Source organism: Neodiprion pinetum, chromosome 2 (assembly GCF_021155775.2).
Source record: "Neodiprion pinetum isolate iyNeoPine1 chromosome 2, iyNeoPine1.2, whole genome shotgun sequence".
Lineage (NCBI taxonomy): Eukaryota > Metazoa > Arthropoda > Insecta > Hymenoptera > Diprionidae > Neodiprion > Neodiprion pinetum.
The window spans coordinates 4,357,004-4,365,345 of record NC_060233.1 but is presented as its reverse complement, the minus strand read 5'-3'; the positions used below and the strand labels follow the sequence as shown (position 1 = coordinate 4,365,345).

The following is an 8,342-nucleotide window of genomic DNA, read 5'->3' as shown; positions in this document are numbered from 1 at the left end:
GTCCTCTTTAAATATGAATCAGTTATAAGTATACCACTGGAGAAAATCAATGTGTACACCCTGGAAATTGGTGGGATATCAGTGAAAAGTCACTGTAACGTCAGTGCATATGCACTGTTTTTTTCCAGTGGTGTACGTATAACTGGGCATCAGTGAATTTTCACTGATTCAAATTTAGAAAGTGGATAAAAATGTCCCACGGATTTTTCAACAGTGCGGACATTATTGGGGTAAAGAATCCGATGGTTCTCGAGCGTTCCAAAGATGTGCTCGAAGATACGTTAACTCAAATTTTTTGTTCTTGCAGAAAATCGGGGCGGGTTAGTTCATGCACATCGCTATATCGGCACCACAACCGGCTGATGTACGTAAGTCGCGAGCGAGAAAACGGTACATCTTCTCTCGGTACAGTGCAGGAGGTTGTTTGCCACGATGATCCGGAGGATGGAGTAGAAAGAAAAGAAAACTCGCTCGAGTCACCTTAAGGTCCTCCAATCGCGAGTCCGGGAATCAATCAGCGATTACGTGACCGGTACTTTAGAGGAATCGCTGGTAGACCTGCAGGTCCAGTCGTGGGTGGACTAAAATTGCGAGTTCACGGATATCTAATATACCTGTGATCAGCAAAGGGTCCCTTACAGTGTTTGCGCACGGTGCGATGATTTATGGGATTCAATTTCGATGACGCTCAGAAATTGACGACGACCTGCGGAGCGGCGAGAAGACCTCAGGGTGCGGCTGACTCGGGTGTCCGTCATCGCTCGAGCAGATTGAAACTTTCACTTCAGCCAGGAGCCGTAAAAATTGATGCAAGCATGTAAGTGGGATAGGTGCCGGGCTCCTGGAGCCATGGAGGGACCCGAGAGTGATGGTCGGGGCCGGCGACGCGTGACTCGTTAATCAGAAGTCAACAAAAGATGCACATACGTGTAATTAAGAGAGGCGCAGGCATGGGGCGCCTTTCATCTGCAGCGGTTCTTGGTTTCTTACCGCTGTCATGAGTCGACGTCGTCGTCGTTGTTCTCGGGATCGCCGCTGCGAGAGAGTATCCGAGACGCGGTTATAACGATCTTTGCGAAATTCTTTAACGCCTAAATCCGTCTCCGAATCCTTCGACTCCTGCACGCGGTTCGCGAAAAGCGCCATTGACGCGGAATAAAGAATACTGTGTGTTTCTCCCATTCTTTCAACCTCCGGCCCTCCGCCCCTTACGCCATTATTCTCGTGTTAAAATAACGAATGTGTACTTGCAGCACTCGCACGTCTCTTAGTGAGGGTGAGCTTCTGCATGCACCGTGAGACTTGGAAGAGGTGCGTCACCTTCTTGGAGATCCATAAATACAGCCTTGCTTCATAAGGCGCCGAAGCTTCACAGCGCTTTGCATCGCACGTTTCATGCTAAACTTCCAAAACATGTACGTAAAATCTGGTAAAATTTAAAATATCTAAATTTGATCTGTCGCTTGAGGAAACAGCCTTCAATAACCCTACCATATTTCTAAAGGAAACGAAACTAACCATTTTGCAATGAATTTCAAAATTACGGTATTATTATCGATTACGTTACGTCCAGCTTATGTACAATAATGATACTGAACACTAATTTTAATCCTAAATACGTCACTGTAAGAGTTGTTTGTCTTCGGCAACCAGATGATATCTTGCCTGTACGACTGAGCTACGATGACCTGCAATAACTCGAAAGATAGACACAAGATGACGGATAGTGAGTAGTACGCAGAATTTTGTTGTATGGCTGCGTGCAGAAATTAGGTCTTGTTGATGTTTAGTTTCTGATTCATGCTCCGACTCGTACGAGCCGGAAGGATAACACAGCTTTAATTTATCGTCTTCGTTATATAGTGACTAAAAGATAACACGCACTCGCGATCTCCGTGTCAATATGCGCGTGGGTATGCAAGTATATTGTGCACGTGTAAGTAATACGCTGTAGGATTCATTTCACGCGAATTGTTTTCCAGTTTTGTTAAAAGCGCGTCTAACGCATGCACGAGTGGTTTCGTTATGCCTGGAAGTATATTACCTTACGTTAAACGCAGAACGACCTCACAATATTTTCTTCTGCTTTTATATTTTTCCTAGAGCATTAAGAACGGCGGTGATGAAGAATTTTTCACGCCTATCTCGTCGGCGTTTACCTTGAAAGTTGGCCAAATGGTATCGCCGCGAAGCTTTAATGCTGTGGAGTAAAATCTCGACATAGTTTATGGCAGCAAAAGACGAGAGCAGCGATTGAATGGTACAAGTTTTTTAAACTCTGTAGCCACGGATGAAATGCGACTGTAAAAATTGTGTCGTGAACAAAACACTAAGTATCGAAACAATTTTTTACAGCAGTGCAGCTCGGAAGAGGTGAACATGAAGAGACTTGGGTCAAGATGATGAACGCTGTGCGTCAGGCTTGAACGTCGTTCAGACCTTTTCCTAGGCGGCGGCAAAGGGGTTACGTTACTTGGTGCCGTAAAGAAAGGTAATTTAATAAGAAAATTGAATATGCCAAACTAACGGATGATGATGCTGCACAGCCTCCGTCAATATTATGGACCACCATCTGCCAACTAATATCGCATCAACTATCCGTATAGTAGTTATTATTATATTCGTACCGATACCATTAAGAGTACTACTAATATGTCATTAATCAGAATAAGACTAAATGAAAATATCAATATCGAAATTCCATAAAAAATAACGGTACAACACAAAAGCTCGACGGATGGTTTAAACTGATCAGTGAAACTATTACCCAGTGTTTGAATCGTGTCGTCGCGTGAGACACTGGTAATAAAATTCGCTGAAACGAACTAAATAAAACAGCTATTAAAAACTAATTGAAACCTTTTTTCGTGAATCTCTTTCAAGAGAAATGTAACATAGATATTGACTACCCAGTGGAATGAAAAACCGCTCGAACGAATCGTTCTTATCAATGTTACGGAAAATATGAAATAGTTGTATTCATACATCGAAACGTTTCGCAAACGCATTAATAAATTGCAAATAGCCGCGTGGTAGAATTACACTATGATGGAACGATTCGCATGGTTTCGAAGAAATTTTGCACAGCTAATAAAACAGCCGTTGGTCAATGACACAAAACGAGCAAGGTTGGCGCTTCAGGAAACAAAAATTCAAACCTACCGTATATTTTACGTACGCTTTAACTGCAGCTTGAGTATAGCTTTCAGTACAGCTTTCAGTACATACCGCAATGTTATCCATGTTCAGTGCTGCGGGTTGGGTCATAAAAAGAGCAAGCCGAATGCGAAATACATTTCTAAAATTTCGTTATGGGTTCATTTGTAATGCGATTATTAACGGACTTTCTCCGCTCTACAGGATTCTCATGGATTTAACTGACCAAGAAATGGACAGCTGGGAAATCCGTTGATGAGATGCTCAAACGTCGAATCATGGGACGAAAAATGGGACAGAAATTCCTGAGGACGGAGGACGGCGGAGAAGACAATAAGAAACCATTGGTGTAGGGGATAGTACAGATTTGAGATTAAATTCGCACGTATATGAGTTCGGAGAGTAATCAATATCATGCAACACATTGAAGATTGTTTATATTTGTATAATTTGTGAGACTGTAATCAAGGATGAAATAAGTGCGGACAAGTATATACGGGATTCATTTATTCATTGATTTGTATGCAGGTTACATAAAATAAAAACATTACAATATCATACATATCGTATCCTGCAGCAATACGTTGCACCTGGGTGTGAGAAAGATCTTGAACTATACTAACAGATTACAAAAACAAGTATCTCATATAACAAAATTCGATTCTGCTTGAAGTAAGGTATATTACACTTTTTCCCGCTCACATCATCTTGGACTAATACTTTGAAACTATGTGATCGGCAACTTAGTAATGTATAATATACTAACACCGCAACAATTGTACTAGAATGAGAAAATATTGAATAAACTGTAACAGAATTGTAATAGAAACTGTGAAGTATTGACTTTGTCATTTACCTTCCCCATCTCTGGAAACATCCGATAGGTATTTCATGTTTTGTGGAAATAATTTTCGTTACGTAACTCGGTGCGAATCAAAATTGTACGCCATAATTTCTTCTCGCCGAGAGACCTTGTGATAATTCACTGATACATTGATTCCAGCACTTTTCGAAACCGCCTGTTTTTTCACCGAAAATCCAAACAAGTTAACCTTCCCTTTTTTCGGCCAGAAACTTTTTGTTTCTGATTCGATTTGTACGATCATTTTCTGACTAACTGGACGCCAGGAACTCGGAACACGCAGCAGAGAGAGAGTGAGACCAACGACATGAAAATTGAGGAAGAAAGAGCACCAGCTGAAAAATGTCAAAAACACAGATTCTGGTTTTTAGGCTGAAAGTTTCGATTCGTTGCTCGCAGCGTATTGAGACTGCGCCCAATCGGGTCCTCTCGCGAAACTATGTCAATATATTGCACCAAAGAATTTATTCCAGCACTTTTCAAAATCGCGAAAATTTTCGCCAAAAACGCAAAGGGGTTAGCCTTACTTTTTTTTTGGGCAAAAAACTTTTGGTCTCAGATTCGATTTGGATGACTCTTTCTTGACTAATTGGACCCCCAGTAACTCAGAAAACCCAGCAAAAGCAGCGTAGGACCAACAGCAGAGAAATGACGACGGAAAAAGCACCAGTCAAAAAATGTGGAAATCACAGATTCTTGTTTTTTGGCTGTAACTTTCGATCCGTTGCTCGCAGCGTATTCGGACTGCGCCCAATCGATTTATCTCGCAAAATTGCGTCGAAATAGTGCCACGAAAAATTCATTCTAGCACTTTTCAAAATCGCCAAAATTTTCGCCAAAAACACAAAGGGGTTAGCCTTACTTTTTTTTGGGCAAAAAACTTTTGGTCTCGGATTCGATTTGCACGACCATTTTCTGACTAATTGGACCCCCGGAAACTCAGAAAACGCAGCAAAAGCAGCGTAGGACCAACAGCAGAGAAATGACGACGGAAAAAGCACCAGTCAAAAAATGTGGAAATCACAGGTTCTTGTTTTTTGGCTCCAACTTTTGATCCGTTGCTCGCAGCGTATTTGGACTGCGCCCATTCGATTTATTTCGCAAAATTACGTCGGAATAGTGTCACGAAGAGTTCATTCTAGCACTTCTCAAAATTGCGAAAATTTTCGCCAAAAATGCAAAGGGGTAAGCCTTACTTTTTTTTTGGGCAAAAAACTTTTGGTCTCAGATTCGATTTGGATGACTCTTTCTTGACTAATTGGACCCCCAGCAACTCAGAAAACGCAGCAAAAGCAGCGTAGGACCAACAGCAGAGAAATGACGACGGAAAAAGCACCGGTCGAAAAATGTGGAAATCACCGATTCTTGTTTTTTGGCTGTAACTTTCGATCCGTTGCTCGCAGCGTATTTGGACTGCGCCCAATCGATTTCTCTCGCAAAATTGCGTCGGAATAGTGCCGCGGAGAATTCATTCTAGCACTTTTCAAAATAGTCAAAATTTTCGCCAAAAATGCAAAGGGGTTAGCCTTACTTTTTTTTTGGGCAAAAAACTTTTGGTCTCAGATTCGATTTGCACGACCATTTTCTGACTAATTGGACCCCCGGGAACTCAGAAAACGCAGCAAAAGCAGCGTAGGACCAACAGCAGAGAAATGACGACGGAAAAAGCACCAGTCAAAAAATGTGGAAATCACAGGTTCTTGTTTTTTGGCTCCAACTTTTGATCCGTTGCTCGCAGCGTATTTGGACTGCGCCCATTCGATTTATTTCGCAAAATTACGTCGGAATAGTGTCACGAAGAGTTCATTCTAGCACTTCTCAAAATTGCTAAAATTTTCGCCAAAAATGCAAAGGGGTTAGCCTTACTTTTTTTTTGGACAAAAAACTTTTTGTCTCAGATTCGATTTAGATGACTCTTTCTTGACCAATTGGACCCCCGGAAACTCAGAAAACGCAGCAAAAGCAGCGTAGGACCAACAGCAGAGAAATGACGACGGAAAAAGCACCAGCCAAAAAATGTGGGAATCACAGGTTCTTGTTTTTTGGCTCCAACTTTTGATCCGTTGCTCGCAGCGCATTCGGACTGCGCCCAATCGATTTCTCTCGCAAAATTGCGTCGGAATAGTGCCACGAAGAATTCATTGTAGCACTTTTCAAAATCGCGAAAATTTTCGCCAAAAATGCAAAGGGGTTAGCCTTACTTTTTTTTTGGGCAAAACACTTTTGGTCTCGAATTCGATTTGCACGACCATTCTCTGACTAATTGGACCCCCGGAAACTCAGAAAACGCAGCAAAATCAGCGTAGGAACAACAGCAGAGAAATGACGACGGAAAAAGCACCAGTCAAAAAATTTGGAAATCACAGGTTCTTGTTTTTTGGCTCCAACTTTTGATCCGTTGCTCGCAGCGTATTTGGACTGCGCCCATTCGATTTATTTCGCAAAATTACGTCGGAATAGTGTCACGAAGAGTTCATTCTAGCACTTCTCAAAATTGCTAAAATTTTCGCCAAAAATGCAAAGGGGTTAGCCTTACTTTTTTTTTGGACAAAAAACTTTTTGTCTCAGATTCGATTTAGATGACTCTTTCTTGACCAATTGGACCCCCGGAAACTCAGAAAACGCAGCAAAAGCAGCGTAGGACCAACAGCAGAGAAATGACGACGGAAAAAGCACCAGCCAAAAAATGTGGGAATCACAGGTTCTTGTTTTTTGGCTCCAACTTTTGATCCGTTGCTCGCAGCGCATTCGGACTGCGCCCAATCGATTTCTCTCGCAAAATTGCGTCGGAATAGTGCCACGAAGAGTTCATTCTAGCACTTTTCGAAATCGCGAAAATTTTCGCCAAAAATGCAAAGGGCCTGACTTTTTTTTTGGACAAAAAACTTTTTGTCTCAGATTCGATTTAGATGACTCTTTCTTGACCAATTGGACCCCCAGCAACTCAGAAAACGCAGCAAAAGCAGCGTAGGACCAACAGCAGAGAAATGACGACGGAAAAAGCACCAGTCAAAAAATGTGGAAATCACAGGTTCTTGTTTTTTGGCTCCAACTTTTGATCCGTTGCTCGCAGCGCATTCGGACTGCGCCCAATCGATTTCTCTCGCAAAATTGCGTCGGAATAGTGCCACGAAGAGTTCATTCTAGCACTTTTCGAAATCGCGAAAATTTTCGCCAAAAATGCAAAGGGCCTGACTTTTTTTTTGGACAAAAAACTTTTTGTCTCAGATTCGATTTAGATGACTCTTTCTTGACCAATTGGACCCCCAGCAACTCAGAAAACGCAGCAAAAGCAGCGTAGGACCAACAGCAGAGAAATGACGACGGAAAAAGCACCAGTCAAAAAATGTGGAAATCACAGGTTCTTGTTTTTTGGCTCCAACTTTTGATCCGTTGCTCGCAGCGCATTCGGACTGCGCCCAATCGATTTCTCTCGCAAAATTGCGTCGGAATAGTGCCACGAAGAATTCATTGTAGCACTTTTCAAAATCGCGAAAATTTTCGCCAAAAATGCAAAGGGGTTAGCCTTACTTTTTTTTTGGGCAAAACACTTTTGGTCTCGAATTCGATTTGCACGACCATTCTCTGACTAATTGGACCCCCGGAAACTCAGAAAACGCAGCAAAATCAGCGTAGGAACAACAGCAGAGAAATGACGACGGAAAAAGCACCAGTCAAAAAATTTGGAAATCACAGGTTCTTGTTTTTTGGCTCCAACTTTTGATCCGTTGCTCGCAGCGTATTTGGACTGCGCCCATTCGATTTATTTCGCAAAATTACGTCAGAATAGTGTCACGAAGAGTTCATTCTAGCACTTCTCAAAATTGCTAAAATTTTCGCCAAAAATGCAAAGGGGTTAGCCTTACTTTTTTTTTGGACAAAAAACTTTTTGTCTCAGATTCGATTTAGATGACTCTTTCTTGACCAATTGGACCCCCGGAAACTCAGAAAACGCAGCAAAAGCAGCGTAGGACCAACAGCAGAGAAATGACGACGGAAAAAGCACCAGCCAAAAAATGTGGGAATCACAGGTTCTTGTTTTTTGGCTCCAACTTTTGATCCGTTGCTCGCAGCGCATTCGGACTGCGCCCAATCGATTTCTCTCGCAAAATTGCGTCGGAATAGTGCCACGAAGAGTTCATTCTAGCACTTTTCGAAATCGCGAAAATTTTCGCCAAAAATGCAAAGGGCCTGACTTTTTTTTTGGACAAAAAACTTTTTGTCTCAGATTCGATTTAGATGACTCTTTCTTGACCAATTGGACCCCCAGCAACTCAGAAAACGCAGCAAAAGCAGCGTAGGACCAACAGCAGAGAAATGACGA

At 42.1% G+C, this 8,342-nt stretch overlaps 1 long non-coding RNA gene across 1 annotated transcript; it reads left to right on the top strand.

Annotated features, from left to right (window-relative positions):
- Positions 1–1,261: 1,261 nt before the first annotated feature.
- LOC124211727 (uncharacterized) lies at positions 1,262–3,921 on the top strand. Its single transcript, XR_006881507.2, has 3 exons — positions 1,262–1,415; positions 2,356–2,491; positions 3,361–3,921. It is a non-coding gene; the product is annotated as an uncharacterized lncRNA (long non-coding RNA).
- The last annotated feature ends 4,421 nt before the right edge of the window (positions 3,922–8,342 follow it).